Below are 15,163 nucleotides of genomic sequence, written 5' to 3'. Positions count from 1 at the left end.
GTGTATAAGAGACAGGTTCCTCAAGTCCACACAGAGCCAGAAAGTAATCTGAATAATTGTGTAGTCTGCTGAACTTCTGGATACCCTCCCAGTGCAACAAGCAAAGAAACAAACTAAAAGACTTGGATCTGTGAACAGAAATTATGAAGTCCTTATGAAATCAAGACTGTGAAGTATAGAATCCAATCAAAGAAGCATAAGATCTGGAAATGAGTACTGGAGGAATAATTGCCTAGCTACTCTGGAACTGTGGCATCACCTCAAGAAGGAATTTTGGATGACTGAAGACAAGATACTCTGCCCTTATAAAGGTAGTATGTGGAATGGCAGCCATAACGACCTGGATACTTCAGTGGTCAGCTGAGTAAACTGTCATCAGGTGTACCACTTAGATAGATACAACCAGAAGGAGTAAGAATTTAAGAGCTCAAAAGGGGAGAAGAAACCACTATAATGCAGTGGTTTTCCGAGGCTATTCAGTCATAAACAATTCAATGCATGCCTTACAGCTGTTAGGAAGCTATGAGTTGTGAGGTGTGAGAACATGAGAGTACTCAACCAGAGAGAGCAACCTGGTACCCTCACCACAGTACAGAAAGGAATCAAAGGAACTGCAGGTAACTAACAACTAAAAGAGCTGGGATCAAAGCAGCCACACGCACATCATACAGAAAATACTGTTTTTTCATAGAGTATGTGTGTGTAGATGATACTTTCATGCTACTGGCTATCATCACTCTGGAGAGGAGCAAGAACTGACTACCCTAGAGACTGATCAATGTTTTGGCATGCAGGGTCCTGAGATTGCCACAGACTGAAGAAGAGTCAGGGAAGAGCTAAAATAAAATTACTATAGATACTACAAAAGAAATTTAACATAGCAGCATATGAATACACCCGCTGTCAGAACAAGGTGAAATTACCCCCAAAATAACAAGTTTGTCTTTACTATTTCTCTATATGTGTACCAATTCTGGTAACTTACAATCAATATACCATAAAAGGGGAGGAAGCATTTTGAAAGCCTAAGCCAAGCAAAACTGCTGTATGGTTTTATTAAGCCAGGCAGCTGAATGAGATGCCAAAACAATGAGTACATTTTAGCAAAAGCACATGCAGTATTGCAAGGAACAGACTTATTAGGGTCCTCTAAAGAATACCCTTGAAGAAAACAGCAAAAGTCACTTGTATCCTCACAGAAATTTCCTTGGGATAGTCTAGTTCATCAAATCCTAAAAAATATACTAAAATGGGCCTGGATGGAATCTCAGTTATTCTCTCTGTCAAGTTCAAGATTATTTTGTCATTCCTGATAGATGACTGTCTACAAAACGTACTCTTAAAGATCAGTAAACATGTTACTTTTTGACAAATGACCACTGGAAGAGCAGATGAATAAACTGTTTAAATGAAAATTTGAACTTTTGGGATAAATTTAGAGATTTGGTCTAAAGCATCACTTCTGTCTTACAAAGAACTGTAAATAGAGTTAAAGCCACTTAGATCAGAGCTCACCATCTCCTGTATGCAACAAAGAACACTGTTATGTCAAACAACTAAAACTGTGAAGAATCACAGTAATATTCTGAGTTAACACTTCTATTTAAAATGGAAGTCTCATAATCACTGTAGTATTAAGAGAATGTACATGCTACCAAACTGGTGGATGAAGTGCTGAAACAACTGCTGGCTGTATACTAGGCTCCTGAGTTTCCAATAACTCCAATATTCTAGAATAATGAGAAACAAAGTGCTCACAGAAGATGGATTTCTCCTGAAGTGAAACCATTTTGTAGCACATGTAAAGGTTATGGATCGTTTCCTACCCTGAATCAAAAGGGTTTGTATGTTTAAATAGTCAAATATGTTATTACACTTCACTACATGAAAACCAAGGTCTGAACTACGCATGTGTCTATTGGTCTGAATGATCAATGTGGGGTAAGAAGGCAGAATGACTAGAACAGACACCTGCAAGCTCCTGAATTCCAAGTACCAATACTGTTCAAGTCAGAATGAAGAGATTGTGGTGACTCAGACACTGCTTTTTCTTAACCACAACAGAATAAGGGTACTGGTAGATAAGAACAGATCTGAAATGCATGGAATTAAAAAGACATCTCCCTACCAACTCAGATGCTCTTCCCCTCTAGAGAAGAAATCTTTGCATTTCTTGATGTTATCAACCACACATTAATCTTTGGTGAATAATACTGCCAATACAATTGCTTATTTAGATATTCACAGAAGTATCTGTTAAGATGTGGCAGCATATTTTGAAGATCCTGAAGATAATGGATTGTAACAATTATTCTATGGCAAGCACAATTCCATAGATGGAGTCACTACATAATGGATGGATCCAGCACCTCCCTGCTTCCTCATGCAGTGCACTATGATGGTGCTATTCACCCCAAAATCATTGCTCTGATCTTCAGCCTATGGATACAGAACAGCACTCCAATTTTGCCTAGCAACATTTACTAGATGTCCCTCTTCTGCAACAAAGAAGTCATCCTTACTGACATCCCTACATATTTGTAGTGGATCCCCCTACCATTTGAGAGATTTTAAGATTACTATCAGCTGTATTCATTCTCTAACACCTAATTATAATGCATAAATTGAAAGAAAGACATTTCCAGCCGACCAGTGCAAACATGCATGCCTAACAACTAAAGACTGTTGTGATCTATGATTGTCCTGTTGTGTTGTTCAGATAGTTTCTGAGAAGTGTTCTTTTGCCCTGGTGAAGCTTACCAAGTCAACAATAAAATCTCCTTCCTGAATATAAATTAGATGGACATTATTTGTGTTCAACCTCCTACCAAAAAATTCCTTCTGCCAATAAAAAAGTATTTGTAGAGAACCGTGAATGTTATGTGTGAGTTGACAGAGAAAGGATTCTTGTACAAATCAAGTCACTACATGTGTGTATACAAAGATATTTATTTTTCTCCACGAAAAATTACTATCCCAGACAAGTAGGGAACAAATTACAGACTACTATTTCTAGATGATAGATGACCCTCCAGGTCTAAGAATCAATGCCAGATTAGCTTTCAGAAGACAATAAAAAACAGAAAGACAGACATCCATTTCTCCAAATATAAGGAAGGTCTGGACATCCTGCTCTGATATATTCATGTGATAGGGATACACAAACAACAAAGAGAAAAGTACATGCAAAAAATGAAAGAAGATTGGAGTATGCTGGAACTGATTAGACCATCTCTGTACTTCGCCATTATCTATTGAGTAGGTGTAATCTTAGAGACCCTGCAAATGATTTTCAAAAGGGATAAGGAAAGAATAAAAATTAATTGAGATTCATTGATGATTCTTAATGCAAACAACACATGGACAGCTGTTGAAGGAAATTAAATAACTGTGATCATTACAGGAAAAAAAAAGTCTTTTCTCTATGAGCCCTTGCTTTTTTCTTACAGAGATAGACCACAGTAGAAGAATAGAATGAACTAGTAACAGGCTGCCTTGCTGATTAGGTTATTGTTTATTCCTGAACTCTGGAGTATAAGCATCCATAGACTAAAAAGTAGCGAAGGAACCTTTTGGCACTTATAAGACAATACATTACTGAACTAAAAAGGCCATTCTCTTCAAAGGGAAGACCTTTTCAGACTATGCAGCATGTCTCTTAGAGGCCAAAGGATTATAGCTATTACACAACACTGGGTGAAAGCTGCTACCATAGAATTTGATAAGCTATCTTCTGCTTCCATTGCAATTTGCAGTGTCTTATCATTTAGCTGATCCCACTGCAATCAAAGATTTCAACTGATTATTATACTTGAGAGAAAACTGATGCAGAACAACTAACATTAGAAAGACTCCCTTGAGAGCTCAAAGTTTCTGGTCATTTCTCTTTTGGAACATTTTTAAAAGACGTTCTTCTTTTTTCTTGATACATACTAACAACAAAATTACTTGGAGTCAGGTGGTAATAAAAGCATTCAAAATCCTAAAGAGATTTCAAAATCACCTTCCAACTGTTTCTGCAGCTGGTATAAATGAAGCTAAAATCTGCCAGGATACTAAAGGTTGTTCAAACATGCCTTTATGGGTATTGGAAATCTCTCAGGCAAAATAATATGCAGAATGTCAAACAACCTACAGCATTTTTGCAGAATTCTTTGTATTGTAATCCCCGTGGTTTCTAAGGTCCTGAGTTCTTGGATATTATTTTGTGCTATACAGAAAGATATGCTAAAACTTTGTTATACAACAATAATTTTATATATATATATATATATATATATATAAAATAAATGTATATCCTTCTGGACTGACTGAAGACAACTGTGTAAGAAGTCTGTCTAATATAAAGTTGCTGCAAATGGAGCAAACAGAAGCTTAATAAATCAATTGCTTCATAGAAGTGATGTAGCTCAATCTAGTCTCAAAACGTTAAGGCTCAAAAAGCCATAGAGACTAACCAGAAGATGAACAAAGTTCAAAGCAATATATGACAGGAGCTGGAAAGGATGACTCTAATCAGAATCACTTATCTCTTGTTTTTGTAAAGACTTCTGCCAAACTTCACTTGCTAAAATTTAAGAATCATAAAAGAAATACTAATCAGTACTATCAGAATGGAAGAAGTATAGAATGCTTTCTGCTAAAGGAAAAGTAATCCTTACAAATGTTTGCAGTGAATCATATTGAGCCTCTTTGCTGCAGAGAAACTTTTGGTATATTCAGCTTTCCAGTCCCATGATTTCTAACATACTGGTTTTATTCGCAACTATTGGTTCAGTGACAGTTTTCAAACACTACTAATTCCAGAGTAAGAAACACTTACACTAAGCATGTCATCTATATAGGTACTCTTAACACTTAATCTTGAATGAATTATGACTTAATTGTTCTGGCAATGGATATATTCGTACCATATGCTTCAGTTGCAAAATCAAGATCTGTGCCAGAACCAAAAGCTGCAGCACTGAGGGAATAGTCATCAACAAGTGAAGCCCTTAAAGTGTCTGCTTCAAGAGGAAATAATGATTTATAAAATTTAACTATGTAGCACAAGACAAACCAAATCGTAGTGTCTTCTTCACTAAAAGGCTTTCTTAGAATTTAACTTCTAAATCTCAAATGATTCCTATTGTGCTAATCTTAGCAGACAATTCTCACCATAAGTAACCCTTTTGAGATAAGTATTTCGGAAAATACTTTTTAAAATTTATTTTAAAATTGCTTTCACATACTTTATCTGGTTTATATCAAACTTTCGTAACACTCTAGAAAACAACATTAGTTTAAATGTCAATTAACATATAGAAATTGTTTGTTATACTTTCATAAATTTGAAGGCTGTGTTTGTCAGTGTATTGGTGCAATTTTTTTTCATCATCCCCCAGCAGCACTACAGGCTTGGGGAGGAGTGGCTGGAGTGCTGCGAGTCAGAGAGGGACCTGGGGGTGCTGATTGACAGCTGGCTGAACAGGAGCCAGCAGTGTGCCCAGGTGGCCAAGAAGGCCAATGGCATCCTGGCTTGTGTCAGCAATAGCGTGGCCAGCAGGGACAGGGAAGGGATCTGACCCCTGTACTGGGCACTGGTGAGGCCGCCCCTCGATTCCTGTGTTCAGTTTTGGGCCCCTCACTACAAAAAGGACATTGAATGACTCGAGCGTGTCCAGAGAAGGGCAACGGAGCTGGTGCAGGGTCTGGAGCACAGGTCGTACGGGGAGCGGCTGAGGGAACTGGGGGGGTTTAGTCTGGAGAAGAGGAGGCTGAGGGGAGACCTCATCGCCCTCTACAGCTCCCTGAAAGGAGGGTGCAGAGAGCTGGGGATGAGTCTCTTAAACCAAGTAACAAGCGATAGGACAAGAGGGAATGGCCTCAAGTTGCACCAGGGAAGGTTTAGACTGGATATCAGGAAGCATTTCTTTACAGAACAGGTTGTTAGGGGTTGGAATGGGCTGCCCAGGGAGGTGGTGGAGTCCCCATCCCTGCAGGTGTTTGAGAGTCGGGTCAACATAGCCCTAAGGGATATGGTGTAGTTGGGAACTGTTAATGCCAACCTAGACGATTCTGTGATTCTTTGAAGTGTATATTTAATGCATCCCTCCTACTGTTTCCCTGAAAAAGAATTAAGAGAGAATATATACACACTTTTTTGGGGAATAGTTTTACAAAAGGATAAGCAGGGAGAGTCAGTAATTATGGAAATGTTTAAGGAGTGCAATTGTAGCTACAACAGGTTCTAGTGAAAAAAGCGCATTCCCATTGTTACTGATGCGCTCAAATCAGACATATAGTGGAGGTTATGCATACAAAATGTCTGCTGTTTCACAGGCACAGAACCCTCCTTGCTAAAACATGAGTCATTTCTAGAGCTGTGAAACCATGGAAAGCCCTCTGGACGAGGAAGTACTTGTTCATTATTTTAAAGATATAAGAAGACATACACGGTAATCTTTATGAGAATGTCAAATTAGTTATATGCTTAAAAACCAAAAAGTTCCATAAGAAATAATGAGTCTTTCCAACTGTGCATCACCTGCTTTATTATATGCTATTATTCTAACATATAGTCTGTTACATGAAAATATATAAGTGATTTTTGGTTTTTTTAATTGCAAAACTTACCTTTCTGGACATGTTAAAATCACATTATAGTAATCTGTTCAATCCTTTATTCTAAAGGCATCATCTCAACAATTAAAAATACCATATTGCCCCTTTCAGAGAGTTGTATCATCTCCCACACATTCTACTTCGAGGATTATGATGCATGCAGTATATGTTATCTCTGGACTACTGCTTTCCCTTGTAGAGACAATCGCCACTTTAGTGCTGGGGAGCGATGAAGAGACTACACAGGCAGCAGAGTCATTCAGACAGTATTTTCCGTAAGAGAGAGTAGGTGGAATTAGTGGATGAAGGAGAGTAGGCAATAAATTTTATCTGTGAGTAAGAACCGGGCAATACCCTCTGGAAATTAACAACTGCACAATGTTGTATTTATGTTTCTAATATTGTAGTGATCATTGTACATCAAGCAGTTAGTGATCCACATAACAGCTCCCCTGCAGTTCCCAGAGCAGGCTGTGCCGTGTTCCACATCCTGCATGGCCTTCAGGCCTGTGTCATGCTGCACAAACCCCTTGGCCAAAGGACAGACTCAGTCACCTCACTGTAACAGTGGAGCCTTGGGCAGCTCCCACTAAGTGCTGGCGATTATATCACCTGCATGGCCTTTCCTCTACCTAAAAATGTAGCAAGAATTTCTCAGGAGTGGAGAAATCCATCCAGGATTTGATCTAATGCTACACGAACACACAGTTCCCAGCATCTGAAGAGATTAAGATTTATTTGTTATCTATATTCCTTTTATATTCTGCCTCATTTGGGGCAAAACTTTTATTAAGCCATTTGCTATCAGGCCTTCCTTACTGAGATCCAGAAAGAACCTGGCACCATCCCTCTCTCTCCCACCTGCCCCAGTGCAGACTACACACTCATCCAGAACTTCCTTTTCATTCTAATACCCATCACTTCTGACTCTACAAAGGAGAAGCCCTTGCTTTCTTCTTGCAGTTACTAAAAGCAAATGTTTTCCATCCTATAAGAGTTTAATATCTGTGATACTTGAAGACATTAAAAAGAGATCAAAGATTTTTTTTCTTCTGCCAAAAGTTATAAATTTGTGGTTAAAGATCAGGTCTACCAGGAATCAACAATTCTATAGCAGCAATATTCCAAGAGCTTTTACATTTGCAACCATGAATCTAAGCACAGTATTTGATAATTTGTCCACTCAGAGCTTTTGGGTTTAGATCTGTAACCATCTGTACCGATCAACTCTAAGAAATGTAGTAGTCCATTAAGTCTCTAGAGCTGCTGTTTCATCTTTCACTTCTAACCCCAAAAGGAGAGATATTTTTAGTTAGAAACTCTTAAGTATTTTTTGTCTGTCACCCAAATTTCAAAATATCTCCAAGAAAAACCACATAAGAGCATTGGCTACAGCAAATATATTTCACTGTAATGAGCTTGTAATGAGCAGTATACAGCTCTCTACACAAAAAACAACTGTACAGACAAAATCAGTTTTTGTCAGACAGCTCCTTTTCTATCCCATTCTTTGGATTTTGTAAAATGTAAGTTTCATGTCTCTGTTAACCTTTAGAAAAAAAGCCACAATAATAATGATAAAACTGACGCGGAGAAGAGCAGGCTACCACTTCATTTAAATATAGTCAATTGAAGGTCATAACCAACAAGTTAACATCTGGCCATCCTCATTTACAATACTGACAAAAGAATACTGTTTTGCTCAGGAAATAATTGCAGGCTAACAGAATAAACAGACTACACCCCTTTAGGCTTCTTTTATTATAATGATGTTTTTGTAGGGAAATACTCAATTTTTCACTGACCTACTCATAGAAAAATTTTCATCAGTAACCTATCTTTGGATAGATTTGAGTGTCTGACTGAGGTCTGATAAGAACTATCTTCAGCGCCTGCTTTCAGGCTGTCTTACAATTTGCATAAATTAAGCATGAGAGTTAATTTTAAAAGTGCAGTAGAAATAAGGAAGAATGTTGCTGAAATGCAAACAAATGTGCCACTCATGGACATTTCTGTCTCAGTCTCTTTATTTGTTCTTCATATGGAAGTGCTTCCATAAATGAGATAATTTTTATAATCTGACTCGAAATCTTTTTCAGCCCTACTATGTCATTTTTGTGATTAGGGGATCAGCCCTTTAAACAGCATTGTATATGGTGGGGCACCAGAGGCTCATACATAACAGAAAAGGTTTTGCGTTCTGGTCTTGGTTCCTTTCCTTTTTTTTTTTTTTTTTGGATCCCCTTCTGTTGCCCCTGAACACTGAGTTAACAGTAACCACCTTCTCAGACCTCATTCTTGGATCACAATAGTCAAATTAGAGACCCCTATTTTATATGCAAATTTAGGGGTTTTTTTATACCTCCCATACAGATCACTTAACATTTACGCTTGGATGACATGGTTTGTCATCCAATCAGTATTTCAATGCCCTTACTTGCAGTTATACTTCAGTTCTCTACAAATAATGATTTTCATAATTCATTGACGCTACCTGTAAATAGCTGTAGAAACTGAAGTGTTTAAAAAAAAAATCAACCGATCTCCTTTTTTTCCTATATATACAGTACCAGTATTCACCTATTTTGCCAATCATAAAAAGAAAGAACTGTCAGAAATTTATTTACCACAAGAAAAGCTCATACTGTAACTCTCCCTCAAACTCAGTCAAGCCCCTAACCAATTATGACACTATCCATTAAATTTCCTACATTACATTTCCTTCACAGATCTTCAAAAAGAGTCACCAGAATATGTTCTTTTAAGGTAAATATAACCAAACATAACTTCATGTAACAGGTCACATGGAAAAAGATTAGGGCTTTTCCATAAACTCAATTTACTAACATACTTGCCAGAAGCTATTTGCTGCTTAATGAAGCTGAGCTATGTTCTCTCCTCTCATTCAGGCTGAAACCTCATTTAAGAACTGACTTTTCCAGTGAGAATGGAAGCCACTGAAAACACTGCCCAGTAAACCAGGTCATATGAAAAGCACAAGAACCGTGTTAGAGCAAGTAAGAAGATGCCCCAAGACCTAACTAGGTTTCAGGTGATGACTGGTACAGAGATATGAATATAGCAAAAATGGAAAATGAAAGAAAGCCAGGAGGAAGTCAGAGAAAATTGGTTACTATGGCCACAGAGAGAAGCAGAGATATTTATGTTGGAAAACACCAAGAAATTTGAAATCTCTTGTTGTTTGTTTCTAATGTATTTAGTAAAGAAAGATTTAATAAACAAAACAGGACTGTGGTAATGAAAAATCTGATACACATACATCTCCCCTCTGAAGGGCAACAGCACCAAGAATTCTTAAATGTTACATAACCAGAAAGGCTTGAAAGATAAATAATATACTGGTTTGTCTTATAAATTAACTTTCTGCAATTTTTCCTTTTTCATCCTATAGATAGTAATTTCTCTGCAGAAGAACTATAAAAATATTTTGTTTGTTTTGGAAAACAAATAATAAGATTACAAAAAATTATTTCATGTCATTGGCATTTCAAGTTCAATGGCTGCACTATCTTCCTGCAATTCTCTATTGTAGCAAATATGCTACAATATTTCATGATCTGTTAAACACAGGCTAAACTTATTTTGGATGTTCATAAGACCAAATTTCACGATAAAATATAAAATGCATTAACATAAACCCTTCTCACATTAGAACAAGAATTAATAACAATGCTTCAGCATCTTATATATTCAAGACAGCTTGTAAGAGGAAGGTAGCTTGGTGAGGTGGTCTCTGTCATTTCTGGAACCATGCCATCTCTGAGGCCACAGAGCCTATGAAACATAAGATGGAAGACAGGAGGAAAACAAGCAGTGATAATTCCTGTTTTCATATGGAAAGTTAGTGAGTATACTTTTTCATCCAGAGCATCTAGGCACTTGATAACCTTTGCCAGGAAATCAGAGGAGTGCTAGCAATACACTCAGCAGTCCTAATAGTGATCAGAGCTTGATCACTAACAGATGTAAAGAAATTTGGGCCACACCCAGATATTTGCTAGTGTCTCTTCCAAATCAAAAAAAAGTCAATTGGCATCTTCAGTGCCAGATACCCAAAAGAGTGGATGCTCAGCTTCTCCTGCCCCAGTTGCTTGGTTTACATCATGCACATCTCTCAAAACAGTGTGGAAGCAGCAAGGCAGAGTGGAAAAATGGAGTATATCTGTAATACTGGTAATGGCAGCAACTGCCTGGGCCTAAAAGAAATCCACAAGAGCAGGGCTGAATCCTGTTATCCAATAACCAGGGAGCAGCAATACAGACACTTCAGCCATCTTTCATTTTACATTCATTTTGTGCAGATGTTTTTTTGGTTGAGAGGTCTGTGATTGCAGTGAGTATCCATCATCCACAGAAGATGAGAGAAACAGATGAAAAGTCCCTTCAGTGAGTACTCCCTAAAGAGTTTCTATACAAAAACTTGAGACAGCAATAGTTATAGCATGGAGAACAGTCATGTCCTTCAAGTAAAAAGAGCCTCAAACCTATCAGAGTAGAAACAATCCAAGATCAAAACCAATATCCACAACTACTGGCTTCATAGGTGGGAAGAAAAATCCCACAACAGAAAAGGCATTCTTATGAAACACTCGTATTTCACTGGTGTGAGAGTGTGCCTGGATAGTGGTTCAGGATTGCACAGCCAGGCTTGGCACCAAACCCCAAGATTCTAAGCCAGAACCCAATGTAATACAGACTGCACTTTACAGAGAAAGGGGAAAAATCAGTTTTAGAAGAAATAAAACTAACTTAAAACAGCAAGGACCAGTGAGAAGAAAAACTGACATAAAACAGATAAGGGAATCACAATCAACTAGAAGCAATGTAATATGATACAATATAATACAAATAATCAGCTGTTGGCAAGAACTAAAAGAACAGGACAAATGCGTGGCATGGGGGAGAAAGAGCTAAGAGCACATCATCAATACTTCAAGGGGTGTAAATCTCTAGCCTAAGCTACTCTGCATATGTGCTTATAGCATGAATGCATACATATGGACAAACAATTAAAGGAAAGTAATTTTTGTTTCATATAATGTTTTTCACTATTTTGTCACACTGTCTCACACATAAACCTTTTATTTCTCTTCAGCACGGAAACATCATTTAAAGATTAATACAGCAAGTAAAAACTCAAAGTTCCTTCTGTCATCTAAACAATTTAATTGACATTTTTTATGAGTCATATGTAGCTTGGAAAAGAGTAATAATTAGTGATCAACTCCGTTAATGCAGGATTTAAATATTGGGAAGAAATCTGTGTGTACATTAAGTAAACTAATTACAGAGAAATATGATGAGATGTAAAGTTGTTGTAATGTAACACATCCCACTTCTCCATTGTCCTAGCTGGATCCATGGCCATATGAAAGTCTCCTTTATGGAAACTTGAGAACCAAGTAGGAGATCCAAATCTGGAAGTTTATCAGGGATTTCATACACTAAATTGAGATCTCAGAATAGCGTCTCTTTTTTTGTTATGGGTTGGGACACTTGCATATTCTTTTAGAAATCTTATTTTCCTGGCTTCAGGAGCACAATGAAACTGTCTACTGGAGTGTCAGACTCTGAGTGCACATCAAGAAAGTTAAAAGAGAAGCCCTCAGTTTTAGCCAACACACAGTCCAGCTTGACTAGTAATCTAATCATGGGAGAACACGTGACCATCACACATTGCCTTTAAATCTTTTTCAACTTGTATCTGTAAGCTTTGGAGTCTATGGAGACACTACTTGTTAATACTCATTAGACATTCAATTGACAATATCCTTCTATGTCATGCTACCCAGTAAGAGCTCTTGTGCCATGAATTATTAATTCTAATCTGAGAGGTAAAAGAAGGAAAACTTGGCAGAAAAATCGAGAATCAGAATTGTCCTTTCTGCAAGGTAAATATTAAAGCTTCTTAGTGCTTTATGTTTCTCAGTAATGGGACTGATGGGACTCCATACTTTAAACATCTTGAACCTCTTCAAAAAACTCTTATTCTGAAAGGTGAATGAAGGGAAATCTATTTTTTGTTTGTGCTGGATTCAAACAGATACACAAAATTATAATCCCATCATTACCACCAAATTGTGACGCCTCCCATTGTAAACCTTGTGGAAACTTTTGTGGAGACCCTCAGCAAATGTTGATACACTTAGCAGATGAACATCAATACAGTGATGAAATAAAACAGATCCAGCACTTAAACTCCTATGCAAAACTGGAATGACAGCACATCTTGTTTATGTAATGCACTGTTGATACTGTACAAGATGCAAGAAGTATTTAAATGCCTGCCACCCTCTATTGAGATACAAAGCCAGTTTTGTGAAGTCTGAATATTTTGAATCACAATTCTGTTCTAATGGACTATCCACCCTAGTACTAATGATTACCTTCCTTTCATTCATGGTGTCTTGATACAGGACTATAAACTGGCACTTTTTGACAAACTGCCTATTTTTTCCACACATTGATAAACACGAAAATGCTTTGAAGGATCAAGGCCAGTGTCTCTTGGCTGCACACAGAGGTTGCATGAGTTTCATCAGTTACTCCTACCAGCATAAAGAACAGATTCTGGCATATGGTATTATGTAGGTATATGACACCACAAGGTCTATAAACGATTATCTCTGAGAAAGTCTCTGAACTTTTTGATGGCACATTTTTGATGGCAGATCCATCTCTGTTCTGAAATGCAGCTCACTGATACTGAAATCAGCTTACTTTGTACATAAAATGTTCCTAAATATGAATGTGTGGAAAAGTTAAAATCTCATTAATTTCTAAATCACCTAGAGCAACTAACCTCTAAGAAGAGACAGAGTTCCCCATTTCCCTTCTGGCTACCTCCCTCTCACATTTTTTCTAGTTTTCTACTCTTAGATCATTATCACTGGAGTCTGTTGCTTGACAGAACAAAGACTATCTGAGAGGAATGTGTTTCAGCTATTCATGGAAATGATTTTCCTATATTAAACTATTAAGTGAACATATACTTCTAAAGAAGAAAAGACAGCTATCCTATCCTATTGAGGGGAAAAGTCTGTAGTCTTAAATGTAGCCTTTAATACTTTATGCATATGTGGTTTCATTTAAAGAGCAACTATAGGAGAATTGTGGGTGTTCTTTGAGGAGCATAAAGTATGTCTCTGTGTGAAAGGGTAACTAGTGGAACTAAAAAAAAAAAAAGCCATCTTCCTCCATAACTGCTTTACATCTAAATTTACAAATTTATAATCAGTACTAAGAAAAATTTCTATTAAGATTTCTTAAAATTAACTATCAGAGGAGGTAACCATTTAACCTTGCTCTTTACACTGGAGTATCTGTCTCATACCACAAGTATTACAAGAATGAAATACAATGGCAATGTCTTTCTTGTGCATATTACTTTGATGAATTGAACACCTGTTGTCAGAGTAATTTCTGGTCTTGAGATGATGAAATCCATGCATATGCCTATATAAAAAGCATACAGGGAAGCACTTAAAAAAAAACAAACAACCCAACAAACAAAACCGATCACATTCCTTTTTGCTGTCTTGCAAATCCTAGCAAACCTATTAATTTTTAGAAATCTGTTAATGAGTGGTCTTCTCATTCACCCAGTCTTCCTCTAGAAAAACAACCCTTCACAACATCACGTATTTCCTTTGTAACGACAGAATACTGCAATCAAAAAGAGCATCTCTCGTGTTATAAACAGTAAGAAGCTACTGTTAACATATAAAAATATCTACAGGCGCATCCCTTTCCCTCATTGGTAATAGTCATAAATCATTCTCTACTTTACACAGACTTCACATTGTAAACTACACGGTATCTTGTTATGAATGCCATTAACTAGAAATAAAGAAATGTTAAGTTTGCTGCCATTTATTCCTCTCAAATGCAATTGCTTTAATTTTCAACCAGAGGAAATACTTCAAAACCAGTGTTGCTTGATATGCTTACCAGTCCCTATGTACATGAAATTATTGGCTTGAAAGTCCTCTCCTTTAGGCACAACACACTACTACAAGTGGATGAGGAACAAGGCTGAAATTTGCCAATGCATTTTTGCAATTCTGAAAAGCTCCTTGCTTACAAGATTAATAATTCTGAATAGAAGTCTAGAGAAAGTTGAAACAGTGACACTTTCTCAGAAAAATCCTGTAATTCCTATATTTACCATCTTCATCAGTTCCTGCAGATTTTTAAAACCAGCATGTACTGAAAATGAAGCATCATTGCTTTAACTGGCGTAGAGAAATAACAGGAATTGCAGATGGCAGTACGTCCACTGAAGCATTCACTTCAGTTTTCCTCCTCTGAAAGCTTCTCTTAGTGAAGCATTGGTACTGAAGATCCTGTGACAGAAGACATTTGTACCTTCTAGAAAAGTTTTCAGGGGAAAATCTGTGATGGAATCTTTATATTGTTACCTGTTGAGCACTCTCACTTTGGGAACCTAACTACCTATGACAAAAATCTAGGGAAGGTAAGTTACATCACACTGCATTTCAGATGGTGAAGAACCATAGTGGTGACTGGTTCCACACAA

At 37.2% G+C, this 15,163-nt stretch overlaps 1 protein-coding gene across 15 annotated transcripts in view; it reads right to left on the bottom strand.

The window, feature by feature from the left end:
- Positions 1–15,163, bottom strand: part of GPHN (gephyrin) — a 220,963-nt gene that overhangs the window by 154,141 nt on the left and 51,659 nt on the right. The gene's annotated exons all lie outside the window — the stretch shown is intronic.

This window comes from Athene cunicularia (genome assembly GCF_003259725.1).
Source record: "Athene cunicularia isolate RWA chromosome 5 unlocalized genomic scaffold, athCun1 chr5_part1, whole genome shotgun sequence".
NCBI classification, from domain to species: Eukaryota; Metazoa; Chordata; class Aves; order Strigiformes; family Strigidae; genus Athene; species Athene cunicularia.
The sequence above is the reverse complement of the archived record's forward strand: the minus strand, read 5'-3'. Positions and strand labels throughout refer to the sequence as shown.